Genomic DNA, 14,186 nt, shown 5'->3' on the forward strand with positions numbered 1-14,186 from the left:
CGGTTTTGGCATCTCGTGTGCAGGGTGACTGCAACAATTATGAATTTAGATCAGACAGGGTTCATACCCAATACACATACGGCAGATCCAGTATGCTGTTTATTAAATGTTACATTTGATTGTAGAAGGAAGCAAACTCCATTGGCTACAGATACCTATAAAGCATTTGATTCCCTGGAATGGTGTTGCTTGTTGGGTGTTTTAAACAAATACCAGTTGGAGGCTAAATCTACAGCAGCAACTGCTTAGTTGTATAAAGTGATTTATGGCACAGTGTGTACCCATGTTCAGGATTCCTCACTGATTTTTATTTGAAGGGGTACTAAACAGAGATGTCCCTGGTCCACATTGCTCTTCCCTCTATATGCAGCTGCTGGCTGAATTTATATATCTCAGTTTTTATGAGGGTACAGCTGAGTCTTTATGCTGATGAGTCTTTATGTTGAGTCTTTATGCTGATGATGCGGTGTGTATACTAGAGATCCCAACAGGGCTTTACTTGCAGCGTCACCAGAATAAATTACATTTTGATGAAGCAGTAGGCCTGCATACAGATTTGGATGAATCTATTATTTCCTCACAGATTGTCCTTTGCCTCAGATAGAGAGGGCAGGGGAGACAAGCCCAGCAGGGCTGGATTTCCACGTTTGGAAGACACATGTACCATCTGAAGAGAGCCTCCTCATAAGACCATTTGCAGGAATATACAGTGCCAGAGAAAAGGGGAGGGGCCATACTTTCAGTCGTGTGGTCCTCCGGATGTGATTGGCTTCCAACTCCCATCAGCACCAGCCAGCACAGCCAAGGCTCACCAATGATGGGAGATGGAGTCCAGCAACTTAGGAAGAGCTAGAAGTTCCCCATTGCTGCCTTATAAAGAGTCAGACTTTGGTCCATCTGGTTCAACATCGTCTGCATTGAGAAGCAGCAGCTCTCCAGGATTCAAACAGGGGTCTTCCCCAGTCCTACCCAGAGAGACCTCCTGTGTGTGCACTTTGCCATGGAGGTATAATCATCCTCACCTTCAAAAAAACTAGATGGGCAGATGCTGTTGGGTTCTGCCTGCCAACTGCTTCAGCCAGCATGGTCAACAGCCAGGGTTGATGGAAGCCCACAAATGTTGCTGGACCTATCATCTCCTGTGAGCACAGCCAATGGCCAGAGTTGGCAGGTCTTGTAGTCCGAAAGAGGGCCACAGATTTCCCCAGCCCAGCTGTAGCATCATGAGACCTGGGATAGCTCAGTCAATAGAACTCGCCCTCGCGATCCCTTCCAATTCTGGAGTTCTATGAGTCTATGAAGGGACGCGGGTGGTGCTGTGGGTTAAACCACAGAGTTTAGGACTTGCCAATCAAAAGGTCAGCGGTTCAAATCCCCATGACGGGGTGAGCTCCCGTTGCTCGGTCCCTGCTCCTGCCAACCTAGCAGTTCGAAAGCACGTCAAAGTGCAAGTAGATAAATAGGTACCACTCCGGCGGGAAGGTAAACGGCATTTCCGTGCACTGCTCTGGTTTGCCAGAAGTGGCTTAGTCCTGCTGGCCAAATGACCGGGAAGCTGTATGCCGGCTCCCTCGGCCAATAAAGCGAGATGAGTGCCGCAACCCCAGAGTCGGTGACGGCTGGACCTAATGGTCAGAGGTCCCTTTACCTTTACCTATGAGTCTATGAATCTAAAGCCCAGCAATAAGAACGGATAATCCAAAGAACAAAATTATCTATCCACACTGCTGCCTCCCATCAGCCAACAGTCAGAGATAATGGGAGCTGGAGTCCAGCAACATCAGGGTGGGGAAGAAATGAGCTCCCCATCCCTGGCCTAGCCCGTTTCTTGAAAGCACAGAAACAACTGAGAACCTACCTGTGCCCGGTTTACGCTTAGCCTTCCTTCTAAAAGCTGCAGGTTTTACCTCTCTCCCTTTTAAAGGGAGGCGGAGGATTGTGGGGAAAGTCAGAATGTCGAAACCAGCCAGGAGCCTTGGGCGAGGTGTTGCCGGGCTGTGGATCATGGCAGCAGCAAGGGTGTGAACAGAGGAATAATAAGCAAGGGTTATGAAACCCCCTAGTATTGGTGCAGATCCATCAAGTCACAGAGACAAAACCAGAGGAAGCACAGGCTTTATCTCAGTGAGGATTATGTAAGCGAAACGCTTTTCCAGAAGGCATCTATGCTGGGACAAGGGAAGTCCAGCTGTTATGTCGTGTTAATTATAATATGAGTTATGTTGTGTCACGCCACCTGCCTTAGAGATGTTTAATATCCCAGGGAAGGCTTCAATGACTCAAGGAGATTTCTGTTCAGACAAACTGTAAAAAACAACAACACCAGGGTGAAATTAAGCAGAGAAGCACAAGCATTGCTTGCAGGCCGGTCGTAGCTTTGATCCTGGCATCTCCATGTATTATTATTATTATTATTATTATTATTATTATTATATAAACAAATACATATGTATATCACTTTACAGTGGTACCTCAGGTTACAGATGCTTCAGGATACAGACGCTTCAGGTTACAGACTCCGCTAACCCAGAAATAATACCTCGGGTTAAGAACTTTGCTTCAGGATGAGAACAGAAATCGCACCACGGCAGCGGGAAGCCCCATTAGCTAAAGTGGTACCTCAGGTTAAGAAGAGTTTCAGGTTAAGAACGGGGCTCCAGAACAAATTAAGTTCTTAACCCGAGGTACCACTGTATACCTGCAGGTCTCGGGGGTGGTTCACAAGATAAAATCACAATACAGTGGAACCTCGGCTCTCGAACATACAGTATTTTTCCATGTATAACACGTCCCCATGTATAAGACGATCCCTATTTTGGGGGACTCAAATTCAAGAAAATGGGAGGAGATGACCCAGAGTTGTTTAGCTTGGGAGGCAGGCATTGCCCAAGGTTGTTGAGCTTTTTTGGGGGGGAGGCAGAAAATCACTAACCCAACTTACAAACGCTGATAATCAATCACTCACATCGCTGACGCCAAAAAGCGTCTGCCCGCTCGCCAACAGCAGCCGGCAATTGCACGCCCAATTGCCGCAACAGCAGCCAATCCACAGCAGCCTTTGCCGCACCAACCAATCACGCACCAAATTACCGCAGCAGCAGCCCTTGCCGCAGCCACCAACCACCCCCGAAGCTTGCGACTGCAACCAATCACCCGTCCCCCCAATGCACTATCCGTGTATAAGACGATCCCCTTTTTTAAACATTATTTTAGAGTTAAAAAAAACCTTGTCTTATACACAGAAAAGTATGGTAAATAATCATTTTTTATACAATCTCATTGTCACGTGGGTTCCTTTAACCTTGGACTCAGCTACTCAGCTGCAGATAAAATGTTTTAAGTGTGTTTTAAGTGCAGTATACAATGTCACACTAGGTGGCGATGGTGAGCCTTACGGAAAATTCAATGCATTTTTAAAAACACTTTTACAAAAGCATTTTCAGAACAGGTGTGTGTGTGTGTGTGTGTGTGTGTGTGTGTGTGTGTAATTTGTATTAAATTGTCTGTTTTACAATTTCAAATATTCATTTTAAACAATCTTAAAATATCAGTGACTTCCCTTCTTCTCTTTCCGTGGTTCATTTTGCATACCATAAATCCCTGTGTATTTTACATAAACTAAAGCATTCAGTATTTCCATTATTACATCCATCAAAACTTGTTTACACTGTTGAATTTATCTTAATCCTGCCAACGTTTTCAAGCGTACACAATTTCTCCCCATATACCTACGGGACTGCCTCTCCTGGTATGCCCCGCGGAGGACCTTAAGGTCCACAAATAACAACACTTTGGAGGTCCCAAGCCTCAAAGAGGTTAGATTGGTTTCAACTAGGGTCAGGGCCTTTTCAGTACTTGCCCCAACTTGGTGGAACGCTCTGTCACAACAGACCAGGGCCCTGTGGGACTTGACATCTCTCCACAGGGCCTGCAAGACAGAGCTGTTCCGCCTGGCCTTTGGTTTGGACTCAGTCTGACCCTTATATTTCCCTCCCCTTACGGTCTTGATTTATCGGCTACTTTTAAAATGAGGCTGCATTTTAAATTGTATTTTAACCTGTATTTTAAATTGGCTTTCCCCCCCTTTCTTCCCCCCCCCCCATTATGTTTTTACTGTGATTTTATTGGTGTTAGCCGCCCTGAGCCCAGCTCTGGCCGGGGAGGGTGGGGTATAAATAAATTATTATTATTATTATTATTAGTAGTAGTAGTAGTAGTAGTAGTAGTATTAGTATTAGTATTAGTATTATTATTATTATTATTCCAATAAACATGCTCCAATCTTCTCTAAACATATGTTCTTCTTGTTTTCTTATTCTACATGATAGGTCCGCAAGCTGCGCATATTCCACCAGTTTAAGTTGCCAATCTTCTTTAGTCGGGACCTCGTTCGCTTTCCACTTTGGGGGCTAACAAAACACCAGCCATAGAACGATTTTTTATATGTGTGTAGACTCCAACCTTGTCTTGCCTCTTCATTTGCAAGGCAGCCTGCAGAGTCCTATTCTGCCACAGGGTGGCAGCATGCAGCTCCAGGAACTTTGCCAAAAGGGACTAGCCACCCTCAGTTTTGGTTCCTGCACATCTGTTATATATAGCTCTGTTTGGGTCCAAGTTAACTTCTATCAATGGTATGGTCTATATACACATAAAGGAATCTGATCTGATGGGGAGAAAGAAAAGCCACTTCCACCTTAAGGAGGAGGTGGGATTGCGGGCTTCGCGAGCCCAGCCCCGCGCGATTGGGGGAATTCCCAGCTGTGTCACCCCCTGGCCAGCCAATTGGCTGGCTCTGGGGGCGTGGCCTGCCCTATTTAAGGCAGGATACAGCCGGGGATCTCCCTCTTTGCCGCCTGCCAGCTGTTCCTGCTTTTCCACCCACACGCCCTATAAGGTTTTCGTTCCTTGACCTTGCTATGGACCTTGGTTGGTCGCTGTTGAGGGGCCTGGTAGGAATTTTTCCACTTGGCAAATTGGCACCAGCCACGTGGTTTTCACCTGCCTCATAGCAAATCATCACAACTTCCTTGGTATTGGCAGTTAGGCACTGGTATTGTTCTGTAGATGGAAGAGGGGAGGTAGCGCCATCACCTGCCCCATGTATTGAAGGGTAGCCTGATGGAGGTGGACAACAATTAAGGATTTATTATGTTTTCAGAATGTATCAGAAAAATTATATAGAAAGGTTTATTGTTTTGTGTACATTCAAATTTAAGATAAAATATATGCAAAGGGACTTGACAAGAAGTCAAAGTTGAAGAAAAGATTTTGGAAGATAAAAGTTGGAAAAATATTTACTTTCATTATTATCATTTCGTGTGCGGGTGTGCGGGTGGGGGTGTCTGCACATATGAGTGTTTTTGTATGCAATGTTTGGGAGGAAATAAGATGGCAAATAACAAATAAACTAAATTTTGATGTATGTAATTTTTATTTCTTGATTATGTTTGGTGGTGGTACGGCTGTATTGTTTTTTGTAACATAAAATCATTCAATAAAAAATATTTTTTTAAAAAAGAAGGGTAGCCTGATAAAGGATTCCAGGGGGCGTGGCCCTGTCCGAAGCCTAGGGAGGTGAGAGCCTAAGGCACACCCCCGAGTGGTGACCCCAGGGGAGTTTCTAATTGATGTGCATCAGCAGGACTCCCCCTACTGGTGGTTAACCCTTCCTGGACTTCAACTCCTTCCTGGAGTTGGATATAGTCAGTTAGGACCAATGCCTAAGCCAATACCGCTCATCACCTGTAACCAATAAAGTTGTGGCCTTTTTTAGCCCATTAACCTTAATAATTGTGCCATGTGTCATTATTTCTACCTTGGGGGGTTGGGAACTCGCCACACAATCTCCACCACACCTGAAGGCAGCAAGCTAACTTAGGAGTTATTCACCTTCAAGCAACTCCCATCTATCTTGGATTTCTTCTCTTTGAGTATTTCTGACCACGCTATCTCACCCGTTAGTTCTTTAAGCTTTCGGAAATTGACCTTCTTAAAGTCCAGAGTGCATGTCCGCCTTCACTCCTGCTCATGAGCCAATAGAGACCGCAAGCCGCTAAGTAGAACTTTGGAACCTTCTATGATTTTTTTGTACATTTGTATTATATTAATTTAAAATTGGTTTATTTTAATAAAGCTGACATTGTGGGCAAGGCCAGATTTAGGTTTGTTGAGGCCCTAGGCTACTGAAGGTAATGGGGCCCTTTATATGTCCAGCTGTCCTTTGTCAACAACAAATTGTCGCTGTTTTTTGTGTTGAATATATGCTATATGGTAATTTATGGACCCAATAGGTATCTAAAGCTATTTGCGCATGTTGCCATGCAACCAGTCCATGCAGAATGTAGGAACCCTATATATAGAAATGAGCAAACCAGTGATATTTTAGGGAGCAGGCTAGAAGGTGGGGCCCATTACTTACATCACAGGAGCCTACACAACACAAAACACGGTTGCTGCATGTAGGTTTTATTTTATTTGTTTTTTATCTTATATTTTGGAAATGTACATCCAGGTTGTTGCTTTTCCTTTAAATTTTTTAGGGTCCCCAAAGAGAGTGGGGCCATATGCTATAGCTTGTTTAGCTTATATTTAAATCCAGCACTGATTGTGGGCAAAACCTGGGCGCTCTCTGATCTGCAAAAAATAGTATCTCCACTTGCAGAAAAACCTTGCATTCTTCTATTGTGCCACCAGGTGGCAACAAATATTCCCCAAATGCTCAGCAAATTGCATTTTCCTGCAGGAAATAAAGAGCCTACAGTTTCTCCTCACCCATCCACCTCCAAATGTCCGTATTTTCCAGAGATAGTCTCGTATTTTCAGAAGCCATGCTAGCTTCTGATTTGATTCCAGAATGTCCCAGTTTTCCTTAGGATGTCCCTATTTTCATCAGAGAAATGTTGGAGGGTATGGAGTTATGTGACCCCTGAGCCAAGGAGATAAATAACTATGCAGGCTCTAAAAGACATCTGAAGGTAGCCCCGTATAGGAAGGTTTTAAACATTTAATGTTTTATTATGTTTTTATATACACCCAGAGTGGTTGGGGCAACCCAGTGTTATAAGAACTTTAAGCTCTCAGATATAGAATAAATATTCATAAATGCACACATATCAAAATACATGAACCATGTGTCTGAAATAGTACAGGAGAGCAATCCTGAAGTCATTCTGACTCTCCCAAAGGCCTCAAATGTTCCACTGCAGTAAGGGAGGCAAATGGGGAAAGCCTTCCCATTGTATTTTTGCTTGAAAATCCTGTCTTAAGGGCGTATCTGTGTATGAATAGGGTGAGCCTGTGGCCTGGATTCAGGAACTAAAGAATTAACCATCACACAAAAAATGGCCAGGCTGCCCAGATAATGCAATCAGTGACCATTATCAGGTATCCTGGCAGACAGGATTTCTGCTGTAGACCGCCTCCTCCTTGGATGGATGGATGGATGGATGATGTTTTTTGGGGGGTGGTATTGGGCTACAGGGTGGACAATTTCAAAAGTCTATATAAGAGCTTGCACACCATTGTTTGGGGTTCTCCTCGCTCCTGTGAGTGGGGACCCTGTTGCAACTGTTCTTTGAATAAAGATCAGGCTTACTAGCCGCTTTTCTTCTCAGTATACTCTGGTGTGCACTAGACAGCATCTTAAAAAGCAGAGACATCACCTTGCCAACAAAGGTCCGTATAGTTAAAGCTATAGTTTTCCCAGTAGTGATGTATGGAAGTGAAAGCTGGACCATAAAGAAGGCTGATCGCCGAAGAATTGATGCTTTTGAATTATGGTGCTGGAGGAGACTCTGGAAAGTCCCATGGACTGCAAGAAGATCAAACCTCTCCATTCTGACGGAAATCAGCCCTGAGTGCTCACTGGAAGGACAGATCCTGAAGCTGAGGCTCCAAGACTTTGGCCACCTCATGAGAAGCGAAGACTCCCTGGAAAAGACCCTGATGTTGGGAAAGATGGAGGGCACAATGAGAAGGGGATGACAGAGGACGAGATGGTTGGACAGTGTTCTCGAAGCTACCAGCATGAGTTTGACCAAACTGTGGGAGGCAGTGGAAGACAGGAGTGCCTGGCGTGCTCTGGTCCAGGGGGTCACGAAGAGTCGGACACGACTAAACGACTAAACAACAACAACAAGGGAAAATGGGGCATTCCGGGATCAAATCTGAAACCAGGATGGCTTCTGTAAATCTGGGACTGTCCCTGGAAAACAGGGACACTTGGAGGGTTTAAACTACTGGTCGCCCAACTTTAAACTCCTGTTATTCATTTGTAGCCTTGTCCATACTTGTCTCACACCTGATATCAAAAGTATTGGTGGTAGATGGGTGTTGTTTGTGAGGAAAAGCCTCATGGGCCAAATCTGGGCCGAATGAGGCCTGTGGGCTGGTAGTTCCCCATCAATTCAATGTTAACAAGGTTACTCTGGGAGTTTTGCTGGGGTAATGAAAAGGGGCCAGAATTTGGCCTCTTAGCCTCCCCTGATGTGCACACAGTCTGGTTTAAGAGGAAATCTGGTTTAAGAGGAAACAGACTGCAAATTGCTCAGGATAGTGTTGCATTCTTGCACAATTTCCTCAAGCTGGGTTTTCCCTTGATAGTGCAAGCTGGTTTTAAAACAAAAAAGCCACCAGTTTTAACAGGTTTTTCTCATAATAAAAAAAAATCAGTTGGATGGGGCAACATTCCTCAGTGAGGCAGATTTGAGAGCAAAGGAACAGAGCAGTCCTTGGAAGGTGAATCAGCACAGCAGAATACGCCCCTATGCAATGTAAATGTATGTTTGACATGTAGGCTTAGGTGCTGACTCCTCTCACACAGTCTGAGAAGCAGGGCGTTGAATAGCATAATACACAATAATATAAATAAACTGGTGTTATAAGAAAAACTGCTCCCTTTCCCTTATGGGGTATTGAGTCGTATTGAGTCTTTGAGTGGGCTCTATATCTGTAGGAGAAAATAACAGAGGCATCAATTCTTCGGCGATCAGCCTTCTTTATGGTCCAGCTCTCACTTCCATACATCACTAATGGGAAAACCATAGCATTAACTATATGGACCTTTGTTGGCAAAGTGATGTCTCTGCTTTTTAAGATGCTGCCTAGGTTTGCCATTGCCTTTCTCCCAAGGAGCAGGTGTCTTTTAATTTCGTGACTGCTGTCACCATCTGCAGTAATCATGGAGCCCAAGTAAGTAAAATCTCTCACTGCCTCCATTTCCCCCCCTTCTATTTGCTAGGAAGTGATGGGACCAGTGGCCATGTTCTTCGGGTTTTTTTTATGTTGAGCTTCAGACCATATTTTGTGCTCTCCTCTTTCACCCTCAATAAAAGGTTCTTTAATTCCTCCTCACTTTCTGGCATCAAGGTGGTGTCAACTGCATATCTGAGGCTGTTGATATTTCTTCCGGCGATCTTAATTCCGGCTTGGGATTCATCCAGCCCAGCCTTTTGCATGATGAATTCTGCATATAAGTTAAATAAGCAGGGAGACAATATACAGCCTTGTCGTACTCCTTTCCCAATTTTGAACCAGTCGGTTGTTCCATATCCAGTTCTAATTGTAGCTTCTTGTCCAACATAGAGATTTCTCAGGAGACAGATGAGGTGATCAGGCACTCCCATTTCTTTAAGAACTTGCCATAGTTTGCTGTGGTCGACACAGTCAAAGGCTTTTGCATAGTCAATGAAGCAGAAGTAGATGTCTTTCTGGAACTCTCTCGCTTTCTCCACAATCCAGTGCATGTTTGCAATTTGGTCTCTGGTTCCTCTGCCCCTTTTTCCTTAAGAAAAGCCCCTTTTTCCTTAGGATGTCCCTATTTTCATCAGAAAAATATTGGAAGGTATGTAGTTATGCGACCCCTGAACCAAGGAGATAAGTAACTATGCAACCTCTAGAAGACCACCCCATATAAAAAGGTAAAGGGACCCCTGACCATTATGTCCAGTCGTGACCAACTCTGGGGTTGCGGCGCTCGTCTCACTTTACTGGCCGAGGGAGTCACCACACAGCTTCCGGGTCATGTGGCCAGCATGACTAAGGCGCTTCTGGCGAACCAGAGCAGCGCACGGAAACACCGCTTACCTTCCCGCCAGAGTGGTACCTATTTATCTACTTGCACTTTGACGTGCTTTTGAACTGCTAGGTTGGCAGGACCAGGGACCGAACAACGGGCGCTCACCGCGTCATGGGGATTTGAACCGCCAACCTTCTGATCGGCAAGTCCTAGGCTCTGTGGTTTAACCCATAGCACCACTTTTAATGTTTAATGTTTTATTATGTTTTTATATATGTTGGAAGTTTGCCCAGAGTGGCTGGAGCAACTCAGTCAAATGGGCAGGGTATTATTATTATTATTATTATTATTATTATTATTATTAACGTCCCTATTTTCATTGGATAAATATTGGAGGGTATGGTAGTTTATTAGCAAGCAGGGTTTGCTTTCAGTGTTGGTGCTGACCTTTAAAGCCCTAATCCATGGGTAGGCAAACTAAGGCCCGGGGGCCAGATCTGGCCCAATCGTCTTCTAACTCTGGCCCAAAGACGGTCTGGGAATGAGCGTGTTTTTACATGAGTAGAATGTGTCCTTTTATTTAAAAAGCATCTCCGGGTTATTTGTGGGGCATAGGAATTTGTTAATTCCCCCTAAATATATATATATAAATAGTCTGGCCCCCCACAAGGTCTGAGGGACTGGCCCCCTGCTGAAAAAGTCTGCTGACCCCTGCCCTAAACAGCCGCAGTCCAGTATACCTGAAGGAGCATCTCCACCCACGTCGTTCAGCCCGGACGCTGAGGTCCAGCTCTGAGGGCCTTCTGGCGGTTCCCTCCCTGAGAGAAGTGAAGTTACAGGGAACCAGGCAGAGGGCCTTTTTGGTAGTGACACCCTTCCATCAGATGTCAAGAAAATAAACAACTATCTGACTTTTAGAAGACATCTGAAGGTAGCCCTGTTTAGGGAAGTCTTTAAGGTTTGGAAATAAGGTGCTGGACTAGATGGGCCTGATCCAGCAGCCTATTCTTATAGGAAAGGTTTAACCAGGCTACCTAGCCAGGAGTGGCAGCAACTTACGCACGAGCAACCCCATATAACCATTACATTTATATTTTTGAAAACCAATTTAAAAACTATTTCAAAATAATAATAAAAAATAAATAATTATTATTGCTATTCTTACTATCATCATCACCACCACCATCATTTTGTTCTGCTATGGCAGGATGTCCCCTCTCACTTGCTCTGCAGGTTCAACAGAAATATTCCTACAGAGCCCCCACAATTTCAGAGGGGTTCCAGAGTGAACATCAACCCCCCCATACAATTCCAATAAGTGCATATTGAAGAAGAAAAATCAGACCACAACTGTCAAGTTTGCAGAAAGAGAGAGGGGCACCCGGTTCTCCAAACTCACTAAGGCGTACAGACATTTTCCCACTCCAGGACAAATCAGGGCTCAGCTGAACTGGAGCCATGGGGGGGGGTGGCTATAACAGGAAGACCGACATTTCAAAGATCAAAGAAAGGCATTGTTGTAACCTCCTCCAGTTTGCGCTCTGAGGTGGAATGAGCATCACCCATCGCCCATTATAGGGATCAGAAGCAGAAATGTTGCCATTGGACATGTTACTGTTTAGCATGCCAGCCGGCAGACATGCCGTCTTTCAGAGTACAGTCATACCTCCGGTTACAGACGCTTCAGGTTGTGCATTTTCTGGTTGCGCACTGCACTGAACCTGGAAGTACCGGAACGCATGCGCAGAAGCGCTAAATCGAGCTTTGCGCATGTGCAGAAGCGCCGAATCGCACCCCGCACATGCGCAGATCCGTGCAGGAGGCACGTTCGCAACCCAAGTGTCCACTGTACAGTTGTACCTTCGATTCCGAACGCCTTGCGAGTCAAACATTTTGGCTCCCGAACGCCGCAAACCCAGAAGTGAGTGTTCTGGTGGGAAGGTAAACGGCGTTTCCATGCACTGCTCTGGTTCACCAGAAGCGGCTTAGTCATGCTGGCCACATGACCCAGAAGCTGTACGCCGGCTCCCTCAGCCTATAGAGCAAGATGAGCACCGCAACCCCAGAGTCGGCCATGACTGGACCTAATGGTCAGGGTCCCTTTACCTTTACCTTTATCCCTCTTCCTGGAGAACTCTGGGAACTGTAGCTCTGTGAGGGAGATAAGGGGTCTCCTGGTGACTCTCAGCACCCTTAACAAAATGCAGTTCCCAGAATTCTTTAGAGGAAGCCTTGCCTCTTTAAAGTGGCATAAGACTGCTTAAAATGTATGGTGCAAATTGGGCTTCATTCACTCAGTAGGGATGGATCTGTCAGTTTCACGTCTCTCACACTGGGAGAGCCAGTGTGGTGTAGTGGTTAAGAGCGGTAGCCTCGTAATCTGGGGAACCGGGTTCACGTCTCCGCTCCTCCACATGCAGCTGCTGGGTGACCTTGGGCCAGTCACACTTCTCTGAAGTCTCTCAGCCTCACTCACCTCACAGAGTGTTTGTTGTGGGGGAGGAAGGGAAAGGAGAATGTGAGCCGCTTTGAGACTCCTTAAAGGGAGTGAAAGGCGGGATATCAAGTCCAAACTCTTCTTCTCTTCTTCTCTCTCATCTTTCCCCCACTTTAAAATCAGTTCTTTACATTTCTGCAGAAATGCGCTTCTATGGGGTTTTCTAATCCTTGTAAAAAATCACCAGCATTTTAGTGTGACTTTCTCCTAATAAACACATTTTTGCGTGCAGTTCTTAATATGGTGCATCTTTTTGCAAACAATTCTCCCAGATAGAATGTATTTTGCATGTCATTTTCGCTAATATATTCATCCCTATGGACACTTTCCCTTAATAGATTGTGTTTGTTTAAGCATGGTTTGGATGGAGAACTGCAAATGCAAAAGGGTTCCTGTGTTTTGGTTATTATTCTGTTTTGGAAAGGGCCATAATGTCTCTGGTCTCCAAATCCCATCATCCTCAACCATAGAATCATATACAAATTATAGAATTGTAAGGGACCACATTGTTTTGTGTTTAAGATCATTGAGCACCTATTCAAAAACAAATTCAAATAAATGAATACAGACAGACAGCAAGAATGGTATAAACACGAGGGCTTATTTGTTTATGGATACACTATGGACAAATATGGAAAATGAATAACAAGATATAAAATCGAAGAAAATAATGCAATAAAATTATATGTGATATAAAAAACCAGAAGAAGGAAGGAGGAAAGTCAGCTCTGAAGAGCAAGTATAAATGTAATACAATATGTGTATGTGGAGTATCTAATTGAAAAACTAATAAAGATTATTTGGAGAGAGAGAAATGTCTTCCTTAACCAATTTTGGCCTTTTCAAACTATGTGAGAAATACTTGCTATGCTCTAATGTTTATCAAGAAGAGCCAAGGGTGAGAGCTCACACAGAGCAAGCAGTTGCACCTGCAATGTCATAAAATTTGCAATATCCACCAAACAGAGATCCCAAGAGAATCAGCCCCCTGGTTGTAGGAAAGAAAAATACTCACCGAGGAGGTAGCTTGCTCCAAAAGGTGGTCAGTCAGTCAGGTGGCTGAATCTAAATCAGAATCAAATCAAGCAAGAGATTCAAGGATGATTATGGGTGTGCAATGCACTAGTCCTGTTGAACGTCACCGAATAGAATTGTGCGGTGCTAATGTGCAAGGATCAAAAATGGTGGCATTCTTAAATTCTCCATGTTTGCTTGTATCTGAGTGTGTCTGATTCCCCCCTACATAACTGGCTGTTGTAAGTCACCTGCACTGATCATCTACCCATGTTTGGATTTCTTTGTTCTGGGGGCGGTGGGATTCAACTAGTTATGTAGCATGTTGATGATGCAATGTTTTGTTGCCGTGGGGTCCACATGTAATTGTAAGCTTTTCTAAAGGTCACACAGTAACATGATGTGGGCTCTAGCAAGCTCTTCTCCAGCTAATTTAGATGTTCAAGTCTGGAGAACTTCCATACATTATCAGCTAGCGCTGAGGACATAAGAAGATCTCTGCTGGATCACAATAATAATAATAATTTTTATACCCCGCCCATCTGGCTGGGCTTCCCGAGCCACTCTGGGCAGGTTCCAAGAAAAGATTAAAATACAATAATGCATCAAACATTAAAAGCTTCCCTAAACAGGGCTGCCTTCAGATGTCTTCTAAAAGTC

At 44.5% G+C, this 14,186-nt stretch overlaps 1 protein-coding gene across 5 annotated transcripts in view; it reads right to left on the reverse strand.

The window, feature by feature from the left end:
- The window catches only part of LOC310833414 (peptidoglycan recognition protein 3-like), a 29,070-nt gene that overhangs the window by 12,221 nt on the left and 2,663 nt on the right, over nucleotides 1-14,186 (reverse strand). Inside the window, exons 2-3 of one of the 5 annotated variants that reach the window (XM_083716146.1) lie at nucleotides 13,528-13,673; nucleotides 2,241-2,304 (exon numbers count right to left, since the gene is read on the reverse strand). The exons of 1 other annotated variant lie outside the window; for it this stretch is intronic. The gene's annotated coding sequence lies outside the window, so the exon portion shown is untranslated. Of the gene's footprint in view, nucleotides 1-1,858; nucleotides 2,172-2,240; nucleotides 2,305-13,527; nucleotides 13,674-14,186 lie in introns of those variants that run through there. 3 more of the 5 variants (XM_083716145.1, XM_083716144.1, XM_083716143.1) reach the window with 3 other exon arrangements.

This window comes from Podarcis gaigeae, assembly GCF_964106915.1.
Source record: "Podarcis gaigeae genome assembly, chromosome: 16".
NCBI classification, from domain to species: domain Eukaryota; kingdom Metazoa; phylum Chordata; class Lepidosauria; order Squamata; family Lacertidae; genus Podarcis; species Podarcis gaigeae.